The sequence below is a fragment of the Babylonia areolata genome, chromosome 9 (assembly GCF_041734735.1).
Source record: "Babylonia areolata isolate BAREFJ2019XMU chromosome 9, ASM4173473v1, whole genome shotgun sequence".
In the NCBI taxonomy this organism is placed as follows: Eukaryota; Metazoa; Mollusca; class Gastropoda; order Neogastropoda; family Buccinidae; genus Babylonia; species Babylonia areolata.
In genome coordinates this window covers 16,111,125-16,133,336 of record NC_134884.1, presented here as the reverse complement: position 1 = coordinate 16,133,336, position 22,212 = coordinate 16,111,125, and the positions used below count along the sequence as shown (strand labels likewise).

Here is a 22,212-nt window from a genome sequence, read left to right as displayed (position 1 = left end):
ATACAATCAATAGTGTCAGGCGCAATGAAACTGTGTGTGTGTGTGTGTGTGTGTGTGTTAAACAGAGAGAGGGTATGTGTGTGTGTGTGTGTGTGTGTGTGTGTGTGTGTGTGTGAGTGAAAGAGAGAGAGGGTATGTGTGTGTATGAGAGACAGAGAGACCGGGACAGAGAGACAGAGACAGGGAGAGACTGAGAACAGAGAGAGACATACAGAGAGAGCGGAACAGAGAGAGAGGGGGGAGATACACAGAGTGATAGATAGCATATCTGGAAAGTTTCCAATGCATCCTACAAACTGGATTTTTCTTGAAAACAAAACAAAACAAAAAACTGCGCCAGGGCTGCTAGACTGAGCTGCGGAACTGTATTCCCGATTCTATGTCATACTCTTTCGCTATCTCTACCCCCTGTCCATAAAGAGTTCGTCACAAAACAACAACAACAAAAAAACCCCAAAGAGCTCCACCAACAAACAAAAACTCAACCAACACTTTTCCCTCCTTTCTTGTTTACAGTACAATGTCCGGTTTTCAGTTTATTACTGCTGGCAGCCAACCTCAGTTGCGTTTCAGCGAGCGATATCTCAGTGAGGTGTGAACAGTGCGACGAACGTGACTAGGACTGACTACCCGTGTCTTTCGGAAAGCCGCGAAGAGCAGAATCGCAGTGCTACCGAGAGAGAGAGAGAGAGAGAGAGAGAGAGCAACAGGGCCAATCAGCGACAACCGGGTCAGCACGCGCCCCCCACGCGCTGTGAGGTCCACTGCGCACGTGCAGCACGGAGTTTACAATAGAGCACTAGAAGGGGCTTGTGGCGACATAGCAGCGCTGGTTTTTGAAAAGCGTGTGGAGCGAGCGAGCGCGAGAGAGAGAGAGGGGAGAGAGAGAGCGAGTGGCCCACAACATTTGTGCACGCTCTGTTAATATAACCTGTGGTGTCTGCTTTTGTCTCTTCATTCTCAACTGTTCGGGCATTTCGCTGACTTTTTGGATTGTTTTATTCCCCGACAATACGTTCTGCGAATTGGGTTTTCTCTCTGGCTTCACTGCTTCTGGTGTGTGCATCTTGTTGTTGTTGTTGTTTTCTTGTTTTCTTTTCTTCCTACCACGTGGCGAGTGGATATGCAAGGTAAGTGAGATGTTTGTTTCATTTTTGACTCACTTGTGTAAACAAAGTGAGTCTATGTTTTAACCCGGTGTTCGGTTGTCTGTGTGTGTGTGTGTGTGTGTGTGTGTGTGTGTGTGTGTGTGTGTCCGTGGTAAACTTTAACATTGGCATTTTCTCTGCAACTACTTTGTCAGTTGACACCAAATTTGGCATAAAAATAGGAAAAATTCAGTTCTTTCCAGTCATCTTGTTTAAAACAATACTGCGCCTCTGGGATGGGCACAAAAAAAGAAAAGAAAAAAGAATGAAGCCTAATTATATGCAAACTGCATTTACTGTTATATTTATATTTTTTGTATTCTCTAAACTTGGCACTTTGATCTGATACTCTGACCCAACAGCTAGAGCAGTCATTATTATCATTTTTTGTTCAAACAGGAACTTCTTTTGCTAAGCATGGAAGTATTATTTATTTTGCAAACGTTTTGGTGCAGATAGTAAAAAAGGGAAATTACTCTGTAATGCTAGGGGAGTTAATTTGCTTCAAACTCATCTTAAACATTACATTTTGAAATTATACTCAATACATAAAAAGCTTGGATTTTTTTAAAAAAAGTGTATCACAAGTGAGTCTTGAAGGCCTTGCCTCTCTTGTCTTTACTTTGTATGTATTGAAGTTGTATTGATGACACTGAGACTCATCAGTGGAACATCGTCAGAGGAGGCCATGTCTCTCAATCTCTACGTTTAGACCTGGGCACTTTCATTTATTATTAATTTTGCTCAGTTTGGTTAAACCGTTTTATACTAAATTTTCAAACACGTAACAATCTAGTTTGTGTAAAAAAAAAAAAAGTGTGTGTGTGTGTGTGTGTGTGTGTGTGTAGATAAATATGTATTATGTGTGTGTGTATGTGTGTGTCGGTACCTGAGCACTTTTATTTAGTATTAATTTTGCTTTGGATAAACCATTTTAAACTAAATTTTTAAATACGTAACAATTTAGTTTATATAAGTGTGTGTGTGTGTGTGTGTGTGTGTGTGTGTGTGTGTGTGTGTGTGTGTGTGTGTGTGTGTAGATAAATATGTATTATGTGTGTGTGTTGGTACCTGAGCACTTTTATTTAGTATCAATTTTGCTTTGGATAAACCATTTTAAACTAAATTTTTAAATACGTAACAATCTAGTTTATGTATATAAGTGTGTGTGTGTGTGTGTGTGTGTGTGTGTGTGTAGATATGTATTATGTGTGTGTATGTGTGTGTCGGTACATTCATCCATACATACATATTTACATGCAATTCCTGTGGGATATCTTTACAGGTTGAAATTCTTACACTGAAGCATGATTTTTCATCCTCTGTGAAGGTTCTCTTCTTCCAATTCTTTTTAGAACATGTACTCTACATCATAATTAATCTGACACAGAATAAAAGTCAAACCAACTGGTTAAAAAAAAGTTTCTCAGTTGCAAGTATAATAATGATACTACTACTACTACTACTACTACTACTACTACTACTACTATTGATGATGATGATGATGATGTTAATAATGATGATGATAATGATAACAATGATGATGATAACAACAACAACAACAATAATAATAATAATAATGATGGTGGTGATGATAATAATGATAATGATGATGATGATAATAATAATGATAATATTAATAACGATGATGATGATGATAATGATAATAATAATGATGATGATGATGATGATGATGATAAAGTAAAACCCTTTCTTCATCTAACAACTCGGTTTCACTCACCAGTGTCAGATTAAAAGGTCCTACAGCATTTTTCGACCATCAGTGGCAGTATTCGAACTGACAAACCACTGTGTCCGGGTTCTCGGCATGGGAAGGTGGGGCCCAGTCCTCTCCTTCCGCCGTCTCACTTGACCTTCCCCATCCAAATGGGGGTACCCATCCACACATCCAGTGGAGTGAGGAAAACCGGGGTAAAGTTCCTTTCCCGAAGGACACAACACCTGGTCGAAACGGGAGGATCGAACCCTGACCACTGGATCTGAAGTCCGACGACTTACCCACTCTGCCCAGTGTACACTAACACACAGGAAGACAGACAGAGATTGAGGAAGTGGGGGGGGGGCACAGTGAGGGATGGAGGAAAAAAACAAAAGGTGATGGGGTGGGATGGGGGTGGCGGGGGTGAGGGGGGGGAGGGGGGATGGGCTACGTCTGTTCGAAAGCCAGGATCTTCTTTTTCGCAATTATTACCATTAGATTTGTGTTATCTGCATAATAAAATGCAGTCATTATTTTCCAAGTAATGACACAAAATACAAAATGTGTACAGAACTATTTTCCACGTTGTATCAAGGGGCAATGTTGGCTCAATTTTTTAAAATTATTATTATGATGGGTATACAGTGGCGCCAATTTGTTAAAAATTCAGTTTCTTCTTTGGCACCCCCCCTCCTCCGTCCCCGCCCCCCCCCCAACCCCTCCCCCTCCGACATGTATTCTTCAGTCTTTAATCTTGATCTCACTGCGTTTTATAGGCTTATAACACGGGTGTTAGATTTCTCATTTTGCAGTGGTAAACTGCTTGGCTATTCCTTTGTTTGCACTGATCTTCCATTTTTTCCTCGCCACAACACACCTCCTTTCCATTTTCTCCTCGCCACAACACGCCTCCTTTCCATTTTGTCCTCGCCACAACACGCCTCCTTTCCATTTTCTCCTCGCCACAACACGCCTCCTTTCCATTTTCTCCTCGCCACAACACGCCTCCTTTCCATTTTCTCCTCGCCACAACACGCCTCCTTTCCATTTTCTCCTCGCCACAACACGCCTCCTTTCCATTTTTTCCTCGCCACAACACGCCTCCTTTCCATTTTCTCCTCGCCACAACACACCTCCTTTCCATTTTCTCCTCGCCACAACACGCCTCCTTTCCATTTTCTCCTCGCCACAACACACCTCCTTTCCATTTTCTCCTCGCCACAACACGCCTCCTTTCCATTTTTTCCTCGCCACAACACGCCTCCTTTCCATTTTCTCCTCGCCACAACACGCCTCCTTTCCATTTTCTCCTCACCACAACACGCCTCCTTTCCATTTTCTCCTCGCCACAACACGCCTCCTTTCCATTTTCTCCTCGCCACAACACACCTCCTTTCCATTTTCTCCTCGCCACAACGCGCCTCCTTTTCCATTTTTTCCCCAATTGTTCACCAGCATTTTTACTGATTTTTTTTTTAATTGCTTAAAACCCATGTTACAAAAATGAAATTGATGGATAATGAGAAGTGTACTCTTTGTAAAAACTGGAAAAGTTAGTATTGGGTATATGTTATGAAGATGTGGTATGACTAAATGGGTGTTGTTTTTTGTGTGTTTGTTGTTGTTGTTGTACAACTAGAATATTGTTTCAGAGAGAGAGAGAGAGAGAGAGCCCAATTCACATAGAAAACGGTACTGTTTGGAACTTTTGAAACAATTACAACCGACACAGTCATTGACCTTAAAATGCTCCGAGTCGTTTTGCACTTTAAATCTCACAATGCTTCCATTGTCGGCTTCCATGCAGAGATGTTTATGGGACAGTAATTACTGCGTTATGTTTGGCATCGACTCTGGGTGATAAGGCGACACATAATTACAACAACGTAATAATCACACACACACACACACACACACACACACACACACACACACACACACACACACGAAAAGAAAAACTGTGATCAGTACCTATGTTCGTTTTAATTGTATTCCATTGTTGTCTTATTTATTTATTTATTTATTTATTAATTAATTTATTATTATTATTATTATTATTATTATTATTATTATTATTATCATCATTACTACTACCTTTTTATATCATAATTATTATTTATTTAGTTAGTTACTTATTTATGTACGCTTATCTATTATTTATTCACCTTTTTTTTTTCTTTTTCTCAAGGCCTGACTAAGCGCGTTGGGTTACGCTGCTGGTCAGGCATCTGCTTGGCAGATGTGGTGTAGCGTATATGGATTTGTCCGAACGCGGTGACGCCTCCTTGAGCTACTGAAACTGAAACTGAAACTGTATTCCACTGAACCAGGTTTTAAGTTATTACCTCTTTGCTTCCTCTTCCCTAAAGCTGGTTGAAAGTTTCTTTTGCCCTATTCGTAGACTGACCGACTACCTTGTGGACTGATGGCCTAGAGGTAACTCGTCCGCCATGGAAGCGAGAAAATCTGAGCGCGCTGGTTCGACTCATGGCTCAGCTGTCGATACTTTTTCCCCCTAGAGTCGTGGTCTGGACGCTAGTAATTCGGATGAGACGATAAACCGAGGTCCCGTGTGCAGCATGCACTTAGCGCACGTGAAAGAACCCACGGCAACAAAAGGGTTGTTCCTGGCAAAATTCTGTAGAAAAATCCACTTTAATAGGAAAAAAAACAAGTAAAACTGCACGCAGGGGTAAAAAAAAGAAAAAAAAAAAAGGGGGGTGGCGCTGTAGTGTAGCGACGTGCTCTCCCTGGGGAGAGCTGCCCGAATTTCACACAGAGAAATCTGTTGCGATAAAAAGAAATGCAAATACAAATACAAATACTTAGAAAAGCGCATTTCCTTTCCACAGTTCCGCAAGTTAGGTTGTGTTTTGCACGACAAAATGTATTTCAATCTTCATGGATGAAAACGTTAACGTTTTTTTTTTTTTTTTAAATCTTCATAAAGAATATCTTAAATCCCAGAAAAAGAAAGATATGTGTTGTCCGTTTATTGACACTAATCTTCGGAAGAAAATAAATGAAAGAAACATAATCTTATTCAAATGTTTTGGTATCATTTATCAACTTGTTTTCCCTTTTCTAAAATCTCATATAAATATTTTGGTATCATTTATCGATTTGTTTTCTCTTTCGTAAAATCTCATATAAATATTTTGGTATCATTTATCGATTTGTTTGCTTTTTCATCAAGTTGAAGCTTCATAACATCTATAAGGCAGGTTTACTGGATAAAAAAAAAAAAAAAAAGGGGGGGACATAAATTTCAATTGTTTGAAAGAATCGGTAAATTAAAAAAAAATTGAGTGTGTGTGTGTGTGTGTGTGTGTGTGTGTGTTTGTGTGTGTGGCCCTCTTTCTCTCTTTCTTCTTCTCCCTCTCAGTGTCTCTGTCACCCCCCTCTCTCTCTCCTTCTCAATCACCCACTCACAGTTGAACAATCCCAAGGCCTTTCTTTATATCAAGTGAATTTTTTTTTTTTTTTTTTTTTTTTTGGAAACAACCGAGGAAGTTTCGGCACATCTGAGAAAGGCGAGCTCTTTAGTTTGCCTCGAGTCAAGACTTCCTCTTGAGCAGAAGGAGAAGTGTTAGGGAAGAGGTAGGGAGGCAGGGGGGAGATAGTTTCTATTCTCAGTCCTTGTCCTTAATTCGGGACTTCAAGTGTCACTTACTAGTAACTCCTCATTGCGAAAAAAAACCCCCCCACCCCACCCCCCCAAAAAAAACCTGCTTGTACTTTGAAGAGCAGGAACCTCTACCCTCCTATTGCTGTAATGTAAACATACACGAAGTGGTTTTGCTGTTGTTGCTGTTTTGTTGTCGTTGTTGTTGGTGGTGGTGGTTGGGTTGGTTTTGTCTATTCCTCTTCCAGTCGCTCCCCAGTTTGTCAAACTGATGTCGCAAATAAAGACATGAATAAATAGACGAACAAGTGAGTGATAAGGGATCAAATTCCTCGATCAATATCTGTTCTTTTCGCCAAACTGATAACGATTCGAACGAGTCGATGGAAAAATGAACGAATAATGTGGAATAATGTAAAAACGTAAAATATTGAAAACAAACAAATTCACAAAATACAAATGAAAACAATAGAAAAATATGTGAAATTCAGTTCCTGTCGAACTTTTTGGATTGTCTAACTGTTATAGTGTTGTAATGAACGAATCGATGCGCAGATCAACGAATGTAAAATATAGTACTAGAAAAAAGTAAGTTCATACATAAGTGAACAAGTATAGATGAGTCAGCAGCTAATATAAACCTTGTTTCTCTAGTTCCCATTTTTGTTGTTTACAAACCTAATGAAATAAATACATGAAAAAAAAAGTAAACGTAAAATCTGATTGATACAAACAGGTAATAAAAAAACGAAATACATAAAATCGTGAATAATAATCTGAAATCCGATACATACGTGTGCATGCGTGGGCAAGCCTTTAGGACTGCTATGCAAACTTCCCCCACTAAACCTCCTCCCCCCCCCCCACTTCCACGGGTTATTATTACATTAAGTCTGGAAATGAAATGCAAATTGTTCGAAAACGTTTTTTTCTTTGGAAACCGATCTCATTCCGAGGTCTAAGGGAAAAAGTAATTTTTCTTGTCTCAGTGTCTTAGACAGTAAGTAAAGTTTGGCGACGAGTTGAAAGTTTGACGACACTTTTTTCTTTCTTTTTTTATATTATTTCTGAGCAAAATTCGTATAGCTTATGCCACGTCTTTGCAGAAATCCATTTGAAATGTAACCAGTTTTCAAACAGATGCAAAACACACACACACACACACACACACACACACACACACACACACACACACACACACACACACACACACACACACACACACACACAAACACGCGTATGCATTCAGACATACATACATACAGACAGAAAGACACACACACACACACACACACACACACACACACACACACACACACACACACACACACACACACACGCTCTCTCTCTCTCTGTGTCTCTGTCTCTCTCTCTGTGTCACTGTCTGTCTGTCTCTCTCTCTATGTCTCTGTCTCTCTCTGTCTCTCTCTCTTTTTCTCTCTCTATCCCCCTCTCTCCTCTCCCACCCCCTCTCTCTGTCTGTCTTCGAAAGCGTATATATTGGGAATACCTTCTCTAACCCATATATCTACATCATTCTCTCTCTCTCTCTCTCTCTCTCTCTCTCCCTCCCTCTCTCTCTCTCTCTCTCTCTCTCTCTCTCTCTCTATATATATATATATATATATATTGTGTTATTCTGTGAACATTTTGATTTCACTGTCTCTTCTGCCCTGAGGGCTGGATGTGAAAAAGGAGGTGCATGCTTATGCCACTTCCCTAATTAAAAAAAAAAGAAAAAAAAGAAAAGAAAAGAGGGTAGGGAGGGAAAGTGTATGTGGGAAGAGAAGGCGATAGGGGGCCTGGGGGAGGCTGCGAGAGAGAAAAGCTCCCTTATACCATCATTATAGCCTTGATTCAGGAAGGGAAGTAATTCCTTTACCCGTCGCTTTACCCATTTAAAAAAAAAAAAGAAGAAAAAAAAAAAAAAAAGGAAAGCTAAACCATAAACAAACCAGAGAACCCTGTTCTTTAAAACAAATTTCGAAGAAAAACATCGTTGTTGTCACTACCGTTCATGCGGAAAAAGCTTTTTTTTTTTCATAAAGCGTGATGGATGACAATTATTTTTTCATCAGTTCTAGCAGAACGGGAAAAACAACAACAAGAACACACACACACACACACACACACACACACACACACCAAAAAAGCCCCCCAAAACAACAACAACAACAACAAAAAACCCAACAAGAAACAGTGTTCTGTTATTCATTCGCTAATTAGTTCACTTGTCAATTAGAAGGGAAGGGAAAACCTTCTCTTAGGTGATTATTATGGCAACACAGCGAGGCTGAGTTTTCTTTCATGTAACTTGCGCGGGTAGCTGGGTTAAAAATTAATTTAGTTCAGCGAAATCCGCAACGAAGGTTGCCTGGTCTTCAGTTTCCGGCGAGAGACTGCATCGTTGTTGTCGCAGATCACACAGACGCGAGAGCGTGCCAACACGTACGGATTTGTACGGATCTGTACGGATTTGTACGGATCTGTACGGATTTTTACGGATCTGTATACAAAGGAAGATTTCCGAAACCTTCCTTTTGTTTGTTTGTTTGTTTGTTTGTTTAATTCTTTGTTTTCAAAGACTTTATCTGTAACATACGTTCTGTTTTGTTGTTCAGACTGATTAGTTTTAATGAATGTTGAAAACCTTGCTTTCGTTTATTTTGATAGGCTCCATCAGTAGAATTCAATAAGGACTGTTTATTCATTTGGGTTTTTTTTTTGTTTTGTTTTGTTTTGTTTTTTGTTGTTGTTGTTTTTTTTTGGGGGGGGGTTGTTTTGTTTTCATCAGAAGTATTCATTTAAAAAAGAAGCATCCATTTCACCCAGAAATGTACCATTTGCACACACCTCAGCGCACATACTTTTTTTTCACCAACATTACTTGCCTTAAGTTTCACTTCTGCGCATGCCAAACAACGATTTTTGTATCTGTATATACAAACAGCAGACCATTCACAATCTGGCTTATTCATTTGTTTGTTTTAAAAGAATTTGTGTGTGTGTGTGTGTGTGTGTGTGTGTGTGTGTGTATGTTTGTTTTTTTTGTTTTTGTTGTTTTTGTTGTTTTTTTTGTTTGTTTGTTTGTTTTTTTTTGGGGGGGGGGTGTTTCAGACTGTCTCTCAATCTCCTTCCCAAAACCAACAGAGAGAGAGAGATGGCACAGAAAGAGGAAGGAAGAGTGAGTGAGAGAGAGACAGAGAGAGAATGGGGCAACGAGAGAGAGAGAGAGAGGGTACAGAAAGAAAAAGAGGAAGGCAGAGTGAGTGAGTGAGAGACAGACAGACAGACAGACATTCATGTGTATCTGAGAAAGGGACAGGGGAATCTGTATATTACATTTCGAACTACTCGGAAAATACCCCCCACCCCCCTTGCCCCCTCCTTCTACCAAAGCAAAAAGAAAAAAGAAAAAAAAAAGGAAAAAAAGAAAAAAGAAAAGACCAAAAACAAGCAACAACAGGTGTATGGCAGCTTAAAAATAGCCGAGTTGTAACATGAATTTTCATACACGTAATAATAAGAGCTCATTCATGAAAAGGAGTGATTGGAAAATTGGCAGTCATCGGCGACGAATTAGAGAAAGAAGGAGAGTAAGAGAGAAGAAAGAGAGGAGAAAGAGAGGAGGGGGCGATGTTTAAGTCAAACCACTTCCCCACTTAGCAAAGTTCAACGGCCTGGTGAGTTTCATTTTCATTGAACGTGGAAATTCACTGAGTAATCTTTTTTCTTTTACGCGGAGTCAGTTTAGTAATGCGGCTGCTCGGGTCTTCAAAGAGTTTCGAAATCGTCAAATAAGCTGAAAGATTGAAGAAATGGTTCCCGTGGAACTTTGTTCAAGAGCACCAGTTAAAGACAATTGAACAGAATGCGGTCTTTCGAAAGACACTGCATTCTATGACATAGAAACCTATTTCTGTTAGCTTGGCTGTCGTTTTAACAAACGAATACACAGAGATATTACGAATGTAAATATGTTATGAGGTCAAAAATGTTAAGGTGAAGGCTTTTTCGTGGCAGTAACACACACACACACACACACACACACACACACACACACACACACACACACACACACACACACACACACACACACACAGATAGAGGTCTGATCGACTCCCCCTTAAATACACTATATTCGAAAGCATACACGCACGCGCTCGTGTATACTCAAGCACGCGCACACGCAAACACACATGTACACACGTAATCACGTACACACGTATATACGCATGCACGCCTATACGCCTACGCGCACGCACACACACACACACACACACACACACACACACACACACACACACACACACACACACACACACACACACACACACACACACACATAGACAACAGAGCAGCGGCACTTTATCCGCTTGCAAACTACCGCTGTTTCCAGGATTAAACTGCTCGAGATCATCAAAAGCGTTCTCTAACAAGCTCATTGAATTACACGCAAAAACATCGTCACCAATTTCCCCAGGCACTCGGCTTTCGTGCCTCTTTCGTCCTGTTAACTCAGGTACCGACAGAAGGGGAGAGAGAGAGAGAGAGAGAGAGAGTGGGGCAACGAGAGAGAGAGGGAGACAGAGAGAGAGAGAATGGGGCAACGAGAGAGAGAGAGGGGGAGAGAGAGAGAGAGAGAGAATGGGGCAACGAGAGAGAGAGAGGAGAGAGACAGAGAGAGAGAGTGGGGCAACGAGAGAGAGAGGGGGGAGAAAGAGAGGAGAGAAAGAGAGAATGGGGCAACGAGAGAGAGAGAGAAACGGAGAGAGAGAGAATGGGGCAACGAGAGAGAGAGAGGGGGGAGAGAGAGAGGAGAGAAAGAGAGAATGGGGCAACGAGAGAGAGAGAGGGGGAGAGAGAAAGGAGAGAAAGAGAGAATGGGGCAACGAGAGAGAGAGGGGGGAGAGAGAGAGGAGAGAAAGAGAGAATGGGGCAACGAGAGAGAGAGGGGGGAGAGAAAGGAGAGAAAGAGAGAATGGGGCAACGAGAGAGAGAGGGGAGAGACAGAGAGACAGAGAGAGAGAGTGGGGCAACGAGAGAGAGAGAGGGGAGACCGAGAGACCGAGAGAGAGAGTGGGACAACGAGAGAGAGAGGGACACAGAGAGAGAGAGAGTGAGGAAGAGACGAGAGAGAGAGATGGGGCAGACGAGAGAAAGAGGGGGGGGAGAGGAAGAGAGAGAGAGAATGGGGCAACGACGAGAGAGAGGGGGACAGAGAGAGAGAGAGAGAGAATGGGGGCAACGAGAGGAGAGAGAGAGAGAGAGAGAGAGAATGGGCAGAGAGAGAGAGCAGAGAGAATGGGGCAAACGAGAGAGAGGAGGGGGGGAGAGAGAGAGAGGGGGAGAGAGAGAGACAGAGAGAGAGAATGGGGCAACGAGAGAGAGAGAGAGAGAGAGAGAGAGAGAGAATGGGGCAAAGAGAGAGAGAGGAGAAAGGGAGAGAGAGGTGGGGACAACGAGAGAGAGAGGGGGAGAGAGAGAGAAAGAGAGAGAATGGGACAACGAGAGAGAGAGAATGGGGCAAAGAGACGTGGGGAGAGAGGAGAGAGAGAATGGGGCAAAGAGAGAGAGGGGAGAGAGAGAGAGAATGGGGCAAAGAGAGAGAGGGGGAGAGAGAGAGAGAGCACAACGAGAGAGAGAGGGGGGAGAGAGAGAGAAAGAGAGAGAATGGGACAACGAGAGAGAGAGAATGGGGCAAAGAGACGTGGGGAGAGAGGAGAGAGAGAATGGGGCAAAGAGAGAGAGGGGAGAGAGAGAGAGAATGGGGCAAAGAGAGAGAGGGGAGAGAGAGAGAGAATGGGGCAAAGAGAGAGAGGGGAGAGAGAGAGAGAATGGGGCAAAGAGAGAGAGAGAATGGGGCAAAGAGACGTGGGGAGAGAGGAGAGAGAGAATGGGGCAAAGAGAGAGAGGGGAGAGAGAAAGAGAATGGGGCAAAGAGAGAGTGGAGAGAGAGAGAGAGAGAATGGGGCAAAGAGAGAGAGGGGAGAGAGAAAGAGAATGGGGCAAAGAGACGTGGGGAGAGAGAAAGAGAATGGGGCGAAGAGACGTGGGGAGAGAGAGAGAGAATGGGGCAAAGAGAGAGAGGAGAGAGAGAAAGAGAATGGGGCAAAGAGAGAGTGGAGAGAGAGAGAGAGAGAGAGAGAGGAGAGAGAGAGAATGGGGCAACGGGAGAGAGAGGGAGAGAGAGAGAGAGAGAGAATAGGGCAACGAGAGAGAGAGAGGGAGGAGAGAGAATGGGACAACGAGAGAGAGAGAGGGGGGAGAGAGAGAATGGGGCAACGAGAGAGAGGAGAGAGAGAGAGAGAGAATGGGGCAGCGAGAGAGAGGGGGAGAGAGAGAGAGAGAGAATGGGGCAGGGAGAGAGAGAGGGGAGAGAGAGAGAATGGGGCAGGGAGAGAGAGAGAGAGGAGAGAGAGAATGGGGCAGCGAGCGAGAGAGAGAGGAAGAGAGAGAGAGAGAGAGACAGAGAGAGATTGGGGCTACGAGAGAGAGAGAGAGAGAGAGAGACAGAGAGAGAGAATGGGGCAACGATATAGAGGGGAGAGAGAGAGGGAGAAAGGCAGAGAGAGAAAGAGGAAGGCATAAAGAGAGAGAGAAAGAGGAAGGCAGAAAGAGAGAGAGAATGGGGTAACGAGAGAGAGAGAGAGAGAGAGAGAGAGAGCGGGTGCTGTCAAACTGGTAACGTGCCGTGGAATACCAAATTCCATTAGACTTTAATAATAAATGAAGTCGGTCCCATCCCAATGCTCCCGTGGGATGCTTGCAGCCAGTTTTTTCTTCTTCGGAGAACGCGGATGTGTGTGTGTGTGTGTGTGTGTGTGTGTGTGTGTGCGCGCGCGCGCGCGTTTGTGAGTGTATTCATTTTGTGCCAGTGTGTGTGTGCGTATGTGTGTGTGTGTGTGTGTGTGTGTGTGTGTGTGTGCTTTTGTGTGTGTTTGTGTTTGCGTTTGTGTGTGATAGATCCAAATTATTTATTTTCATGCTTTATGGTGTGCATTTGTGTTTGTGTGTATGTATTTGTGTGTATGTGTGTGTGTGTATGTGCGTGCGTGCGGGCGTACGTGCTTACGTGTATGCCAGATTGTATCTGTGTATTTGTTTATAGAATAAAATGCTTTATAGTCGTGCTTAATGCTTAATGGCGCGCGCTCGCGCGTGCGTGTGTGTATCTGTGTGCGCGTCTTTATCTCTGAGTGTCTCTGTGCGTGTTTGGGATGCGTGTTTAATGTTATGTTGTTGTTGATGTGTGTGTGTGTGTGTGTGTGTGTGTGGTGTGTGTGTTTCTGTCTGTCTGTGTGCGCACGCGTGCATGCGTGTATGTATATTTGTGTCATCAGTTTTTGTTGTGTGGCTTTTGTGTTAGTGTGTGTTTGACGTGTGTGTGTGTGTGTGTGTGTGTGTGTGTGTGTGTGTGCTTGCGTGTGTGTGTGTGTGTGTGTGTGTGTGTGTGTGTGTGTGTGCATGCGCGCGCGCGCGCACTGCTGTCTCCCTTGAAGGGAAGCAGTGCAGTACAGGCCCCATGCTGTCTAGCTCTGACTGCGGAGGTGGCTCTCTAGTAGCAGGGCACCAACACTTGAGGGAGAGATGGAGGAAATGGACCGTGCCAGTTTTGTTCCTCTTACTTTAGTTTCAGGGTTTGGGTTTGTTTTTTGTTTTTTTTGGTGTGTGTGTGTGTGTGTGTGTGTTCGTGTATGTATGTGTGTGTGAGTGTGTGTGTGCGTGTATGTATGTGTGTGTGTTTGTGTGTGTGCGTGCGTGTGCGTGTATGTATGTGTGTGCGTGTGTGTGTGTGTGCGTGCGTGTATGTGTGTGTGTGTGTGTGTGCGTGCGTGTATGTATCAGTATGTGTGTGTGCGTGTGTGTGTGTGTGTGCGTGTCTTTTTTTTTTTGTATGCCCCCCCATTCCCCCGCACTCCCCCCCCTCCTCCCTCCCACCGCCCTGGCCCTCGTTTTCATTGCTCATCCATTTTTGACTCACTTGTGTAAACAAAGTGAGTCTATGTTTTAACCCGGTGTTCGGTTGTGTGTGTGTGTGTGTGTGTGTGTGTGTGTGTGTGTGTCCGTGGTAAACTTTAACATTGACATTTTCTCTGTAAATACTTTGTCAGTTGACACCAAATTAGGCTTAAAAATAGGAAAAATTCAGTTCTTTCCAGTCATCTTGTTTAAAGCAATATTGCACCTCTGGGATGGGCACAAAAAAATTTAAAAAATGAAGCCTTATTATATGCAAACTGCATTTACTGTTATATTTATATTTTTTGTATTCTCTAAACTTGGCACTTTGATCTGATATTCTGACCCAGCAACAAGAGCAGTCATTATTATCATTTTTTGTTCAAACAGGAACTTCTTTTGCTAAGCATGGAAGTTTTATCTATTTTGCAAACGTTTTGGTGCAGATAGTAAAAAAGGGAAATTACTCTGCAATTAATGCTAGGGGACTTAATTCGCTTTAAACTGATCTTTCTCATCTTAAACATTATATTTTGAAATTGTACTCAATACATAAAAAGCTTGGATTTTTTTAAAAAGTGTATCACAAGTGAGCCTTGAAGGCCTTGCCTCTCTTGTTCTCCTTGACCTTACTCTCTGTTTTTTGTTGTTGTTAGTGCCTGTTGGTGTTGCCTTCTGTGGCTGTCCCTGACAGGTGGGGTCAGACTGACTTCTGTGGTTATCGTTGGTGTGATGTTGTTTCTGCTGTTTGTGTTATGATGATGATGATGATGGTGATGGTGATGTCGTTGATACATCATCATCATCATCGTCGTCTTCATCATCATCATCATCATCATCATCTTCTTCTTCTTCTTGGTACATCATCATCATTATCATCATCATCATCATCATCATCATCTTCTTCTTCTTCTTCCTGTTGGTGTTACATCATCATCATCATCATCATCATCATCTTCTTCTTCTTCTTCTTCTTCTTCCTGTTGGTGTTACATCATCATCATCATCAACATCATCATCATCTTCTTCTTCTTCTTCTTCTTCTTCCTGATGGTGTTACATCATCATCATCATCATCATCTTCTTCTTCTTCTTCTTCTTCTTCCTGTTGGTGTTACATCATCATCATCATCATCATCATCTTCTTCTTCTTCTTCTTCTTGGTGTTACATCATCATCTTCTTCTTCTTCTTCCTGTTGGTGTTACATTATCATCATCATCATCATCATCATCATCATCATCATCATATTCTTCTTCCTGTTGGTGTTACATCATCATCATCATCATCATCATCTTCTTCTTCTTCCTGTTGGTGTTACATCATCATCATCATCATCTTCTTCTTCTTCTTCCTGTTGGTGTTACATCATCATCATCATCATCATCTTCTTCTTCTTCTTCCTGTTGGTGTTACATCATCATCATCATCTTCTTCCTGTTGGTGTTACATCATCATCATCATCATCATCTTCTTCTTCTTCTTCTTCCTGTTGGTGTTACATCATCATCATGATCATCATCATGATCATCATGATCATCATCATGATCATCATCATCATCATGATCATCATCATCATGATCATCATCATCATCATCATGATCATCATCATGATCATCATCATCATCATCATGATCATGATCATCATGATCATCATGATCATCATCATCATGATCATCATGATCATCATCATCATGATCATCATCATGATCATCATCATCATCATCATCATCTTCTTCTTCTTCTTCTTCTTCTTCTTCTTCTTCATCGACTTCGTCGTCATTTCCTGTTTATGATTAAGGTATTTGATATCAGTGATAATATGGTTCATCAGCCGTCACATAATTAGAAGTGAAGTGCAACCTGTGAGACGCAGTAAAAGCTTTATGTTGATTGATGCTCCTTTCTCTTTGCTTGTATCGTGAGCATGTTTACTGTCGAACAGTTTGAGATTATTTAAACCATCATCATCGTCATCCTTTATCATTATTATTATTTACTTTATTGTTATCATCATTATCATTATCATTATCACATTCTTAACACCACTCTCGTAGAATTCATTATCTATGGCCTCATTGTTTTCTGACAGAGGATGACGGTGACTACCATGATGGTGATATTGATGACGATAATGATGTTGAGGATGATGACGATGATACGGTCATCATGATGATGATGATGATGATGATGATGATGAATGTAAATCCGTTCGCACGCGACGACACACTGCCAAATAGATTTTGAATGGAAGCTGAATAATCTTGACAGGTTAAAAAAGAACCCCCTTCCCTGTTCTTTCACTGTTCGTTTTGCCGAAGCAGTCAAAGTTTTCTGATAAATAGCAAGTCTCCTTGTATCAGTGAATAGCTGCGTATTTCTGCTCTAACGACATTTGACACATCTTGAGATCTTGAGAGCAAAAAAAACACCAAACAAAACAAACAAAGAAACCCCAAAACAAAAAGCAAACAACCCCCCAAAACAACAACAACAACAACAACAAAAAACAACAAACAAAAAAAACCCCCCAAAAAACCAGACCAATTCTGAGCTTAGCTCTCAGACTATTATCAAATTCATTACGGACCAAGTATTGTTCTAATGTCAAGTGTATATGCTTTAGTAACCTGACGATTGAGCATATAATTTTTCACTGTAGCTTGATGAAGCCTTTTGTACACGAAAGTGTGTCTTCACAAGTGACTGAGAACGTTGATGTTTTTGACTTTTTGCATTCATTATCAGTTGTTTCGCTTGTCAGTTTAACGACTTCTCTCTTACGAAGTCCTTTAAGTAATTTCCTGTAACTGTATTTAGAGGGGTTTTTTTTTCGTTTCTTTTTTTTGTTTTGTTTGTCTTCAAATTTCACCCACATTTTTACCCTCATTTGCCCAGTTTCCCCCAACCCTCCATTCATCCACATCTCCCACCCCTTCTAACCGATAATACTCAGATGTATTCATAAATACTTTAACAAAATGTCTTCAATCACCGATATGTGTGACGGGACATTAAACAAAAAAAACCCAACCAAACAAAAAAAAAACAACAACGTTCATGACAACTGAAGAGGTTTCATAAACAAATGGTTTAATAAAAGAAAGTTCGAGACAACTCAACGGCAAACTGTCCGTCTTGAAATTACTTTGCTCAGCAAAATACGATGTGCAGTATCAGTATCAGTATCAGTATCAGTAGCTCAAGGAGGCGTCACTGCGTTCTGTCAAATCCATATACGCTACACCACATCTGCCAAGGAGACGCCTAGCCAGCAGCGTGACCCAACGCGGTTAGTCAGGCCTTGAGAAAAAAAAAAAAAAAAAAAAAAAAAAAACCGATGTGAAAACCAAGTTACAAAGACAACACCAGAAAAAATAACTGAATCTCCGTTGTTCTTTGGGAACAGCATGCAATATATTTGGTTCAGTTTTGCTGACACGTATTTTTGCTTCAGGTTCTCATGTGCACAGTTTTGCTAATGTCGGTCTATAATTTAGCTTCAGTCTGTCAATTCACGCATTTAGCTTAACCCTTCCACCGCTAGTCAGTATCAGTATCAGTATCAGTAGCTCAAGGAGGCGTCACTGCGTTCGGTTAAATCCATATACGCTACACCACATCTGCCAAGCAGATGCCTGACCAGCAGCGTAACCCAACGCGCTTAGTCAGGCCTTGAGGAAAAAAAAAAGAGATAAATACAAAAAAACACTACTACTACTACTAATATTTATAAGGCGCAAAATCTTGATGAAGTCAACTCTAAGCGCGCGCGCGCGCACACACACACACACACACACACACACACACACACACACACTAAAAAAAAACCCCAAAAAAACAACAACGCAAAAAACAAAAACAAAACAAAACAAAACAAAACAATGATGATAAATAAGCAAACAAATGTAAAACATGCAGACACACATTCACACGTACACGTACACACACGTACACACACACACACGCACGCACATGCATAACAGATATGCAACAAACATGCAGTTTCACAGATACGAAAGCACGATCAAATACACATAAACGTACATGAGCACCACACACACACACACACACACACACACACACACACACATTACCCTGCGCACCCCCTCCCTCCCCCATCCTCCACACATGCTAGTCAGTCTAGAGTAAAACACTCCCCAGTGGCAGAAACACAGAAAGGATGGCATCTGAGAATAGCTGAGGGTTCCCTTGTGATGTGAACTAAGTATGATCTATCCCACCAGCGAAAACTAAGAGCAATAGATTTGTGAAAAAAAACAACTTATCCATGACCTGGTCACATTTCAGCAACATAGATATCTGATCTACCTGGTTGGTGCTGTTTGTCATATGTACAGTTTTGGTTACCTACATCTAGCTTCAGTTTATCAAAACCACAGTTTTAGTTACATACGTAGTTTCAATGTCTTATACCCATATGTTTTTAATGTAAGTATCTTTTTTACATTTACGGTTTTTTGCTTAGATAAAGCTACCTTCATATTTGTGATGTCGAAAGTTTTGCTTAATGACGTCTAGCTTCAGTTTATCATTTCTGCACTTTTAAGTACTCGTTACCAGCTTCATTACAACGCGTCTTTTGTCTTTTGTTTGTTTTGGTTTCAGGACTGTTTAAAAAAAATGATTCAGTTCCGGTAATGTGTGAGTTCCAAAGTGCAGAAGTTGAGGAAGCTCCCCCCCCCCCCCCCCCCAGCCCCCTATCTACCCGGGCAAGCAAACATTAGCTTTGCTTGTCTCCCTTAGTCGGCACATGGCGTCTCATACGTCTTCATCCAATCGGAACGCATGGCTTTTGCACGCGGATCGTTCAGTTCTGCTGCTCGTAGACCGTTGATTGAGGTCGTTTGGAAGTTATACGGGTCTGTGTGTGTGTCTGTCTGTCTATCTCCATGTCTATCTCTGTCTGTTTAGAAGTTATACCTCTTTCTCTGTCTCTGTGTACCTCACTCACTCTCTGTCCATGTCCGTCTCTCCCCTTCCCCCCCCATCTCTCCCTTCCCTTTTCTTTCTCTCTGTCTCTGTCTCTCTCTTTGTCTCTGTCTCTCTCTGTCACTCTCTCTCACCTACCCTCTCCCGTACCCAATCTCTCTCTCTCTCTCTCTCTCTCTCTCTCACCAGTCTCTCACTCTTTCTCTCTTTTCTTTTCTCTCTGTCTCTCTGTCTGTCTCCCTGTCCCCCCTGTCTCTTTCCTCCCCCATCTCTTTCTCTTCCGCCTTCCTTCCCTTTCCTCCGTCCCCATCACTCACACACTCTCTCTCTCTTTCCTTCTCTCTCTATCTCTCTCTTCAGCCCCTCTCTCTCTCTCCAGCCTCTCACTCTATCTCTCTCTCTCTTCTAGCCCCCCTCTCTCTCTATCTCTCTCCAGCCCCTCTCACTTTCTCTCTGTCTCTCTCCAGACTCTCACTCTCTCTCTCCAGCCTCTCACTCTATCTCTCTCTCTCCAGCCCCTCTCACTCTCTTTCTCTCTGTCTCTCTCCAGACTCTCACTCTCTCTCTCCAGCCTCTCACTCTATCTCTCTCTCTCCAGCCCCTCTCACTCTCTTTCTCTCTGTCTCTCTCCAGACTCTCACTCTCTCTCTCCAGCCTCTCACTCTATCTCTCTCTCTCCAGCCCCTCTCACTCTCTTTCTCTCTGTCTCTCTCCAGACTCTCACTCTCTCTCTCCAGCCTCTCACTCTATCTCTCTCTCTCCAGCCCCTCTCACTCTCTTTCTCTCTGTCTCTCTCCAGACTCTCACTCTCTCTCTCCAGCCTCTCACTCTCTCTCTATCTCCCTCTCTCCCCAGCCTCTCACTCTCTCTCTCTCTCACCCCTCTCTCTCCATCTCTCTCTCCAGCTTCAGGCACTCTTTCTTTCTTTCCTTCTCTTTCTCTTTTTCCTTTTCTCTTTTTTTTTCACTGACATGTCTTCCGCTATATTCCCAGCCGTCTGACGTGGAGGAGGTGGGAGGGGGGGGGGGGGAGGCCTTGTTTCCGCTCATTTTCTGCTTGGGGTTTGTTTGCTTGTTTGTTTGCTTTGATGGATTTTTGGAGGTTGCTATTTTCTTTCTTCGGCGTGTGTGTGTGTGTGTGTGTGTGTGTGTGTGTGTGTGTGTGTGTTGCTGTTTTCTTTCTTCTGTGTGTGTGTGTGTGGTGTGTGTGTGTGTGTGTGTGTGTGTGTGTGTGTGTTGCTATTTTCTTTCTATGGTGTGTGTGTGTGCGTCTGTGTGTGTGTGTGTGTGTGTGTGTGTGTGTGTTGTGTGTATGTGTGTGTGTGTTGCTATTTTCTTTCTTCTCTGTGTGTTTGTGTGTGTGTGTGTGTTATGTGTGTGTGTGTGTGTGTGTTGCTATTTTCTTTCTTTGGTGGGTGGATGTGTGTGTGCGTGCGCGTGTGTGTTTGTGTGTGTGTGTGTGTGTGTGTGTGTGTGTGTGTGTGTGTTGTGTTTTCGTGTGTGTGTGTGTGTGTGTGTGTGTGTGTGTTGCTATTTTCTTTCTTCTGTGTGTGTGTGTGTGTTTCTCTGTGTGTGTGTGTGTGTGTGTGTGTGTATGTGTGTGTGTGTGTGTGTGTGTGTTGCTATTTTCTTTCTTCTGTGTGTGTGTGTGTGTGTGTGTGTGAGTGTGTCTGTGTGAGTGTGTCTGTGTGTTGCTATTTTCTTTCTTCTGTGTGTGCGTGTGTGTGTGTGTGTGTGTGTGTGTGTGTGTGTGTGTGTGTGTGTGTGTGTGTGTGCGCCCGCGCGCGTTTGTGTATGTGTGTGTTGCTATTTTCTTTCTCTGTCTCTCTCTCTCTTTGTGTGTGTCTCTCTCTGTCTCTCTCTGTCTCTCTGTCTCTCTGTCTCTCTCTCTCTCTCTCTCTCTCTCTCTGTAGGAGGTTGAGTGGGTGCATTCGTACGTGTGTTAAAACTAACACAGGAAAAAAAAAAAAAAAAACCCGCCGAAAGAACAAACACTATAAATTCTTACATTGCATGTATTCTGTACTGGTTAAAAATAATGCGTATGGAAGAAAATCGGTTGCCATGTAAAGCTTATGAGACATTGTACAATTTAGATAAGCATGGTAAAAAGACATGGGTTACAAATGTTCGTCAGTTTCTAAATTCACATGGATTTTCTTATGTATGGGACAACCAAAGTGTCCAGTGTATTCCTGGTTTCATAAAAACTTTCAGACAAAGAGTTATTGATTGCAGATGGCAGGACTGGCAGGACCATATATATACTAGTGATAGATTTGCTCAATATAGACTTTTTAAGACTACGTGTGTGACTGAGCCGTATCTTATGATTAGAATGAGTAGGTATGTTAAATGTGCTTTGACTAAATTTAGATTTGGTATTTCTGATATTGCCAGCCATCGTTTAAGATACAGGTCCAATGGTGAACGTGAGCAGATGTGTCGCTTGTGTCAAAAGGGAAAAGAAGATGTGATCCATTTTTTGTTTTGTTGTCCTGCCGTATTCGACTTAGTGTTAATTGAACCCAAATATTATAACAGCCCTTGTAGTTTTAGATTGAACTTGTTATCATCCAGAAAGGAAACTGCCCTTGGTGGGCTTGCATTCTATATTTACAAATCTTTGAAAAGGTTGAAGGCTATACTATCGTAGTTGTTTGTTTGTTTTGTGGTTGTTGTCGTTGTTTTTGTTTGTTTATTTTGTAAGTGTACTTTATGACATGTGTATTGCTGTTGTAGTAGTTCGACTTTGATTGTGAGCAATTTATGGTATACAAAGTATGTTGCTGTTGTATTCAGTATG

The 22,212-nt window shown here is 42.2% G+C and overlaps 1 protein-coding gene across 1 annotated transcript in view; it reads left to right on the top strand.

The window, feature by feature from the left end:
• The first annotated feature begins 836 nt into the window (after positions 1-836).
• Positions 837-22,212, top strand: part of LOC143286090 (uncharacterized) — a 321,429-nt gene continuing 300,053 nt past the window's right edge. The window contains exon 1 of the mRNA XM_076593674.1: positions 837-1,130. The gene's annotated coding sequence lies outside the window, so the exon portion shown is untranslated. The remainder of the gene's footprint in view (positions 1,131-22,212) is intronic.